The 10,140-nt window shown below is 37.7% G+C and overlaps 1 pseudogene; it reads right to left on the bottom strand.

Annotated features, from left to right (window-relative positions):
* LOC102875517 overlaps positions 1-1,468 on the bottom strand; it is a 5,758-nt pseudogene extending 4,290 nt beyond the window's left edge.
* Positions 1,469-10,140: the final 8,672 nt, after the last annotated feature.

The raw sequence follows: 10,140 nt of genomic DNA, 5'->3' as shown, positions 1-10,140 counted from the left end.
AATCCTGATGCCGCATTTCTCCTCATAGAGCCCAGCCTACCGGATGATCTGTTCGTATGCCCTTCCCAATTTTGAACATGTAGTGTTTCCTTGCTCTGTTCTGACGACTGCCTCTTGGTCCAAGTATAGGTTTCGCATTAGCATGATCAAGTGTTCTGGGATTCCCATTCTTCGCAGAGTCAGAAACAGTTTGTTAGGGTCCACACAGTCAACTTCCTTTGCATAATCAATGAAGTACAGATAGACATTCTTCTGGTACTCCCTGCTTTCAGCCAAGATCCATCTAACATTAGCTACGATATCCCTAGAACCACAACCCAGTCTAAACCCATATTTTTTCTAATTCCCAGGAAAGATGATACAACAGAACGTGGAAATTATACAATGCCATTAATATGACATACAAGCAAAATACTGCTGAAGATTATTTAAAAATTGCTATAACAATACATAGAGGACCATAAGATGTTCAAGCTGGAATTAGAAGAGGACACAGAACTGGAGATATTCAGATGGATTCTGGTTGAGAGAAAAGAATACCAGAAGAATATCTACTTGTGCTATATTCACAATGTAAAGGAATTTGCCTGTGTGGATCATATCAAATTATGGCTAATGTTGAGAAGAATGGCAATTTTAGAGTACTCAATTTAATTCATGTGAAACCTATACCTAGATCAAGAGGCTGTCGTGCAAACAAAACAGGGGAACAGTACGTAGATTAAAATTAAGAAAAGTTTGCATCATAGTTGCATCATTTCTCCATACCTACTCAGTCTTTATGCTGAGAAAGTTAATCAAGGAACTTTATGAAGAAGAAAGCATGACATCTAAGAGGATCTAATAAAGATTAATCAATAACCTGTGTTATGCAGATGGCACAGCCTAGCTTGCTGGAGGTGAAGAAGATTTGAAGAACTTGTTGCAAAAAATCAAAGAATATAAACTTCAATATGAATTGCATCACAACCTCAAGGAAACAAAAATTATTACCACTGGACTGATGGGCAATATAATGATGGATGGAGAAATGATTGAATTTGTCAATTATTTCACCTTGCTTAGATCCACAATCACCACCCTTGGTACCAGAAGTCAGAAGATGAATTGGCTCAGAAAGTCTGCAGTCAAGGACGTCTCCAAATTAATGAGGAGTAATGTGTCCATTTGAGAACTAAGATGCACCAGTTCCAGGTTATGACCTTTAAATTACTTTAAATCTTTAAATTACTTGCTATACCTCTAAAGAGCAGGACAATGATTAAGAATGACAAAAGAGAACTTGCTGTCTTTGAGCTGTGGTGTTGAAAAAGAGTACTGAATATCTCATGGAATGCCAAAAGAGCAAACATATGTCTTGGAGAAGATTCTTGTTTCATCCTTATTCATTTTCCAGCTTTCTGATTGTAGCAAATACTTAAGACCATGGACTGAACCAGGTGCACTTTAGTCTTCAAACTTACATCATTGCTCTTCATAATTTTGAAGAATACCCTAAAATCAGATTTGCCCAATGCAATATATCTCCTAATTTCCTAACTGGTGGTACCAAGGGCGTTTATTGTTGATCCAAACAAGATAAATCACTGACAGCTTTAATCTTTTTGCCATCTATCGTAATATTGTTCTCTGCTGATGTGTTGTTCCAGTAGCTTTTTTATAATCTTCAGCAGAATCTTGCTTGCATGTGAAATCAACGATACTGTTCTGTAGTTTCCACACTCTTTTGGGTCACTTTTCTTTGGAATAGGAACAAATATAGATCTCTTCCAGTCAGTTGGCCAAGTGGTTGTTCTCCAGATTCCTTGACACAACTTATTGACCACGTCCAGGGCAGCATCTGTTAGCTGAAATATGTCAATTGGTATACCATCTATTCCTGGGACCATATTTTTTGCTATTTCTTTCAAGGCAGCTTGCACTTCTTTCTTCATCACCATAGGCTCTTGCTCATATGTTGTTTCATTAAATTCTTCTGTGTCTGCCAATTCCTTTCGATACAAGGGCTAAGTATATTCTCTCCATCTTCTTTTGATACATCCTGGATCATTTAATATTCTGCCTAAAGCATCCTTGATTATAGCAACTCGAGGTTTGAATTTGTTTAGAAGGGGTCATGGTACTAGGGATATTGTAGCTAATGTTAGATGGATATTGGCTGAAAGCAGGGAGTACCAGAGGAATGTCTATCTGTACTTCATTGATTATGCAAAGGCGGTTGACTGTGTGAACCATAACAAACTGTGGCTGACTCTGAGAATAGGAATCCCAGAACACTTGATCGTGCTGATGCAAGACTTATACTTGAACCAAGAGGCAGCCGTCAGAACAGAGCAAGGAAACACTGCATGGTTCAAAATTGGGAAGGGCATATGCCAGAGTTATGTCCTGTCTCCATACCTTTTCAACCTGTATGCAGAAGAGATCATCCAGGAGGCTGGGCTCTATGAGGAGAAATCTGACATCAGGATAGGTGGAAGATCCATAAACAATCTGTGTTATGTAGATGGCACAACCTTGCTCACTGAAACTGAGGAGGACCTGAAGTGTTTGCTGCTGAGGGTGAGGGGCTGCAGCCTTCAAAATGGATTGAGGCTCAATGTCAAGAAGACAAAGATTCTCACCACTGGACCAATTGGCAGCATCAGGATGGATGGTGAAGAGATTGAGATTGTTCACAGCTTTAGTTTGCTTGTCTCCACATTTAACATTCGTGGCACCAGCAGCCAGGATATTAAAAGACGTATGGCCATGGGAAAGTCTGCTGTTATGCTATGAGTCACAAGTGACTCAACGGCACATAGCAACAACAACAGCAACAACAACATCATAATATTAACTATTTGTTTTCTTGATATTAAGATGTCCATACTGAAGCTGTAATACTTGATCTTCTGCCATAAATATTTCCTATACTTCTAACTTTCAGCAAGCAAGTTGTTCCATCTGGATAACACACATTGTTGATGAGTCTTCCTACAGTTCTGATTTAGCGTCCTTTATAGAGCACGGCTTTGCAAATTATTTGCTCAGCCTGCAAATTGAACAGGTATGGAGAAAGAATACAAAAATAACATACATCATTCCCCCTTTTAAACCATGCAATTTCCATTGCTCGGTTCATACAACAGCCTTTTGGTCTAGGTATAGGTATGAGTACAATTAAGTGTTCTGGAATTCTCATTCGTCTCAATGTTAGTCATAATTTGTTATGATCCACACAGTCAAATACCTTTGCACTGTCAATTAAACACAAAAGATTTTCTTCTAGTATCCTTGGAGAAGGATATCATGCTTGGGAGGGTAGAGGGACAGCGCAGGAGGGGAAGGCCCTCTATGAGGTGGACTGATTCAGTGACTGGGGTAATCGGCATGGGAGTGTCAGAGAGTGCAATTGGCACAGAACAGAACAGAGTTTAGGGCTGTTATACATAGGGTCGCTGTGAGTCCCAAGTGACTCGACAGCACATAACAACAACATTCTCTGCTTTCAGTGAGAATAGATTTGAAGCCAGCAATGATATTCCTGGTGCCATGGCCTCTCTAAAGCCAGACTGAAATTCTAGTAGTTTCTTGTCAGTGTTTGTTTTTTTAAATTCTCTTCAACAATATTTTGCTTTCCTGAGATATTAATGTTATTGTTGTTAGATCATCTTTTCCGGGAGTGGGGACAGTTGGCCAGGTAGCTGGCCCCAAAATTTCCTCGCATAAACTGATAAGCACATCCATGGCTGTATCCATTAGTTGAAATAGGTCAATTGGTATTCCATCGATTCCTGGGGTCTCATTTTTTTTGCCAATATCTTCAGTGAAGCTTGAATTTAATCTTACATCACACTTTGCTGTTGTTCATATGGTTCTCCTTGAAATTTTTCAATGTTAATTAATTCTTTTGGATACAGTGATTCAGTGTATTCTTCCTATCTTCTTTTGAATCTTCCTGTATCATCCAAGATTGTGCACATAACATTTCATTTTTGCAAGTCAAGGCTTGAATTTGTTTTTCCATTCTTTCAGCTTGAGAATGCTTCTCTATTCTCTTATTCCAGCTCTTTGGACATTTCAGTATAATATTTTGCTTTATCTTCTAGAGCTGTCTTTTGAAATCTGTTCAGCTCTTTTGTTTTATCATTGCTTCCTTTTGTTTTGGCTTCCAGATGCCCTAATGAAATTTTCAAAGACTTTTCTGACATTTCTTTTGGGTATTTTTTTTCCTTTCTTCTTCTTCTTTACAATGACCTTTTGCTCTCTTTATGAATGATACCTTTGATGTCCTCTCACAGTTCATCTGGTCTTTGATCATTGAAGTTCAATGTCTCAAACTCATTATGATTCTTAAATTCAATTAGAATTGACTCCAGGTTCTATTTTGCTTTCTGTGGATGAATTTTAATTTTCTTCTTCTTCAATTTAAACTTGTCCCTTGAGTTATTGTCATTTGTTCCATAATTTTTACCTAGTCTGGTTTTGACGGCAGATGCTATAGTTCTCTAATGATTCTTTCCACAAAATAATCAATTTGATTTCTGTGCAATCTATCAAATGAGGTCTATGTGTAAAGTCATCATTTGTGGGTTTTTTAAAAGTATTTGCTATGAATAAAATATTAGCTCAAAAAATTCAACCATTCAGACTCCAGACTAACTTCTGTCATCAAGTCCATATCTTTTTACTACCATTCTTTCTTTATTGTTTACAACTTTGTATTCCAGTCATTAATAATTATTAATGCATCTTGATTGCAGGTTGGGCACCTTGCTAGAAAAAGCTGTTCCTTGGAGGAAGATATTCTGCTTAGAAAAGTGGAGGGCCAGTGAAAAAAAGGATGACCCAGAACAAGATGGATTGGCATAGTGACTATATATATGAGTTCAAGTATGTCATATATTGTGAGGATGGCACAGGATAGGACAAAGTGAACGATTTGTTTTTCCTAGGGTCACGAAGGCTCTTACTTGAACCAACAGAACTATAACAACAACTGTATTTTTAAGTTCACTGAAGTGAATAACCACATAATTGTCTTCCAAATTTTCAATTCCTACTGGTCACACATCTATTCATGCTATATCGTAATTTAAATTCTGCATGACTTCTCATTGTTCTTGGCAAAAAGAGAAAAACAAAGCACAAAACTCAAAAGAGACCACAAAGAGCTTCATGCTTTGGTTATTACCCTTCCTAGGATTATCTTGAAACATTCCTACAAGACCCAAAATTGTATATCCTCAACCAGGTTTCCTTCTTCATTTTTTGTGGTGGTGGTAGTGGTTGTTACTTGTTATATTGTATGTTACAGTAGAACACTGATAATTCTATAAGCTTTTTAAGCCTGTAACCTTTCAGAATCAGACTATCAGGACTGCTTTCAAGGTTCCCCTGGATAACTTTGAACCACTAGTCTTTCAACTATTATTGTTTTAACTCTTTGTTCCACACAAGGACACTATTCATTTATATAAAAATTACACCTGACAATCTGATTCAGGATTCAGAGCATAGAATTTCTAAAGCTGCAATTCTTTGTTGATACAGACTGGCACATCTTTTGAGGAAGAAAATTCTTAGTAGGTTCAAATTGTGGACTTTTCAACTACTAGCCCAGTGCTTAACTATCGTCCCACTGGGGCACCTTTCTTCATCTATACTGCCCTAAATTTCACCTCAAAAGCATCATGCTTTTGCATTTTCTATTCCTTCTGGCATGTTTATCAATTGTTTTCAATAGTTCATACCAACTTCTCTACATTTCAACTCAAGCTTGTTGAATTAATAATACCCATGTACATAGAACTTTCTGTCTGCTCTTCTTCAGAGAATTCATCATGTTTATGAATATATATTCAGTATTACAAATATTTTTGTAAGAAAAATTAAGGTGAGCTCTGTTGTCATAGTCTGTAGGCAGTTGCACTAGTAACCCAAATGTAAGTTTAAATACATTAGCTACTCTACAGGAGAAAGATGGGCTTTATTTTCCTGTGAGCTTTATAGCCTCCAAAAACTCATTGGAGTGTTAGATATGATTTAGTTAAGACAGTAAAGCCATGAGTTGAGCTGAGGTGCTATTTTTGAGACTTTAAATTTAATAAAAGCAGGATCTATGTTTGTATTCATCACTGAATCTAAAGAGCTGTGAAGTGAAAAGAGGACATGACCAATGGATGAGCTATGACATGTCCAACTGACAAAGTCAGTCTAATAACAGGAACACCTGCAGACAGGTTAACCACAGCTTGATAACAGCAAAAGCTGCAAAGCCTACCCAATAAGACTGAGTAATGTTGAGAACATGTTCCTTGAAAAAGCACTAGATAAAATGTTTGTTCTGACATAATGTTTTTAACAAAATGTTTACCCCTCCTGTTGCAACTGATGTCATTTTTTGTGTTTGTAGTATTGTTTGAAGATCTTGCTTAAAGCTTGGCCTGTGCTGAATAAAGTTGCTTAAGATTCTTGAAGGCTTTCGTCCTTGCATCTCAACTAACTTATATCTGTCTTAAGTATATGTGATTCCTCACTCTCAGAACTGTTGTAGAGCAGGACAGACCCAAGTTTCTCTATGTTGTTACATACTATCAGGTTGAAATCTACTCAAGCTGACCCTCAAGTGGATCTTGGCAGATCAAAATCAATTCAAGCTGACTTTCAAATGATCTTCTTGTTGTTGTTTTGTGCTGTTGGATTGACTACAACTCAGTAAACCTATGCACAATAGCTTTGAATCATGCTCTCTCCTGAGCCAATGTCACTGTCTCTAGCACAGCTACTCTCCTTATGCCAGCTATTTTGTCAATCTACCTTGTCTGGGGTCTTTCTTTATGCTTTTTCTCTCAACACTTCCAAGAATCTCTTTCTCCAGACACTGGTACCTCCTGGCTACAGGCACAAAGTATGTGAGATGGAGTCTCAAAATCTTTGCCTCCTAGGAGCAGCTTAGTTTCACTCTCTCTAGGTCAACACTGTTAGTTCTCTTGGCGGTCCATGGTACCATGGTACAGTCAATACTTTTCTGCAGCCCTGCACTCAAAGGCATCAATTATTCTCTTGTCATCCTTGGTCATTGTCCAACTCTCTGTTGCATAGTAAGTAATTCTGAAGACCATGGCCTGTATCAGGCACACCTTGGTCTCTCGGCTGACATCATTGCTCTTCAGTACTCTGGAGACGTCCCTGATAGCATATTTTCCCAGTGCAATTCCTCATTTGATTTCCTGACTGCTGGTGCCAAAGTGTTAATTGTGGAACTGAGCAAGCTGAAATTGTTAACAGTCTTAATCTCTTCTCCATCTATCATGATGCTGCCAATTAGCTCAGTGGTGAGAATCTTTGTTTTCTTGATGTTGAGCTTCTGTCCATATTGAAGGGTGCAGTCCTTGACGTTCTGCAGCAAACCCTTCAGATCCTCTTCTGTTTCAACAAGCTAGGTTGTGTCATCTGCATAATGCAGGTTGTTGATGAGTTTTCCTCCAATACTGATGCTACATTCCTCTTTATAAACCCTAACCACTTTAATGAACCATTTTGCATACCAATTGAAATGGTATGGCAACAGGACACATTCCTGACATACTTCTTTCCTTGATTTTGAACCATGCAGTACAGTGTTTTCTTGCTCTATCCTCAAGATTGCTTCCTGGTCCAAGTATAGCTTTTGCATAAGTACAATCAGATGTTCTGAGATTCCCATTCTTCTCAAGGTTAGAACAATTGGTTGTGATCCACGCAGTCAAAAGTTTTTTCACAATCAATGAAACACATTGAAACAAATTGCAAGTTTCCATATTGCCCATCTTTCTCCCATGGGGCAGCCGGTAAATTTTAATCACATGCCTTTTGGTTGGCAGCACAAATTCTTATCATTAACCCACCAGAAATAGAGAAAAGGAAATTTCCCAGGAATGTATTGACGGTTTTTGAGGATTGTAATATATGTTAATAATTAAAAGCATAGACTCTGGAAAGAAAATTTAGCTTCAAATCCAGTCTCTACATTTTACCACTCATTTAAGTTTGAGCTGATTATTAAATCTCTTTAGTTTTAATTTCTTTGATTTTTATATTAGGAATAACAATGTCTGCATATATAATTGATTGATTGGGGATATTTAAAGGGTCGCCTTTATACACCATTATTGTGTGCTGTTAAATTGGAACTGATGTATAGCTAACCCTTGAGTGGATTTTCAGAGGGCATTAATCAAATGGAAGGAGATTGATCATCCTCCCAAAAAGCAGATAGTAGATTTGAACTGTGTGCCTTTGGGATTGCAGTCCAGCTTCTTTCCACCAGGCCATCAGTGCCATTGAATTGAGTCCCAATCATATTCGACCTTATGGACAACTGATTATTACACTGTCCTACCGTATGCCATCCTTATAATCTCTTACACCAAACTTGAGCCCATTTATGTAGTCATCTCATTAACTCATGTGCGAAAGATCTTTCTCTCTTTTGCTATTTCTCAACCCTCCCAAGCATGATACCCTCTTCAAGGAATAATTTCACCCAGCAACATGCCCAGAGTATATAACATACTGTTTTATCATGTTTTCATCCAAGGAGCTCTTTGGTTGCACCTTCTCCAAGACATATCTGTTTATTCTTTTGGTAATCCGTGGGATATTCAGCATTCTTCTTCAACACTACAGCTTAAAGGCATCAATTTCTCTTTTGTTATCCTCAGTCATTGTCCAGCTCTCAGATGCATAGAAAGTGATTGAAAAGACGATGACCTGAATAGCTCTCAAACTGACATCATTACTCTAATTTGGAGGACCTTTCCCAATGTAATATGTCTCCTGATCTCCCGATTGCTGATACCAAGTATATTGATTGTGGATACAAGTAAGATGAAGTGATCGACAGTCTCAATCTTTCTCTACACATCTTAATGTTACATATGTTCCAGAGGCAAAGATTTTGGTTTTCTTAATGTTGAAATGCAATCCATTTGAAGACTACAGTGCTTAATATCCTGCTACAAGTGCTTCAAGTCCCTTTTAAATTTCATCAAGCAAGATTGTGTCCTCTCATAATGAAGGTTATTGATGAGTTTTCTTGCAATCCTGATGCCATATTTTTTTTCTTCATAGAATGCTTTCAAGTCAATGCTGACCCATAATAACACTACATTCCAAGAGATAAAACACTACCCTTTCTGCATCATTTTTAGAATCCTTTTGATATTTAAAAACATTGCTGCAGTCATTATGTCAATCCATTTTATGGAAGGTATTTCTCTTGTTCATTGCCTCTCTACTCTTCCAAGCATGATTCTCTAAGAACTGATCTTAACACCGTGTTGAAGGAATGTGAGACAAAATAATCGCCATCCTCACGTCTAAGAAACATTCTAATTGTACTTCTGCAAAGATGGATTGATGTGTTCTTCTAATAGTTCATAACATACTTAACAGTTTTTGCCAATATTCTGATTCAAATGTATCAGTTCTTCCTTCTTGACGTTGCTGTTTTTGTTAAGTGTCGTTGTGTCATAGATGACTCACATCGACCCTATGAAAGAAAGACCTGAACACTTATATAAGTTTCATCATTTCTCCAACTCCATAGGGTTTCCAGTGTTAAAAGGAAACAAAATATTTGCCTTCAGAACTATCTCTTCTTTAGACTCCTTTATTCATTGTACAACTCTCAAATGAATATGAGGTTATTAAAATATATTACGATCTCAGGGAAGGCCTTGTAAGTAAAAGTTGGTTGTTACATTTTAGAGGAACATTTTTCTGTGGTACAACACTCTTCTGTGAATATGCTGTACTGAGGTAACCTAGGGTTGCTGTGATGCTGAGCCTTGTGCCATTGGGTTGTCAAATGCCATAACAGTTACCCATGGAGGACAGAGTTTGGTGGAGCTTGCAACTTAAGACAGATTTGGAAGCAGGAGTGGTATCCACTTCCTAAACAACATGCTTCCAGAAACGCTATGGACTTTGATAAGTGATGATAGTTATAGAAAGGCTTCAGGCTTTTTGTTCAGAGTCGCTATGACTTGTGCTTCACTCAATGGCAATCAGCACAACAATAACTTGAGTGAGAACAGAGCAAGAAAACACTGCATAGTACAAGATAAGGAAAGGTGTATACCAGAGATGCACCCTATCTCCATACCTTTTTTT

Source organism: Elephantulus edwardii, unplaced genomic scaffold (assembly GCF_000299155.1).
Source record: "Elephantulus edwardii isolate Elephantulus edwardi_28Jun2011 unplaced genomic scaffold, EleEdw1.0 scaffold00053, whole genome shotgun sequence".
Lineage (NCBI taxonomy): Eukaryota > Metazoa > Chordata > Mammalia > Macroscelidea > Macroscelididae > Elephantulus > Elephantulus edwardii.
Note: the sequence above shows the minus strand (reverse complement) of the source record. Positions and strands in the feature narration are given on the sequence as shown.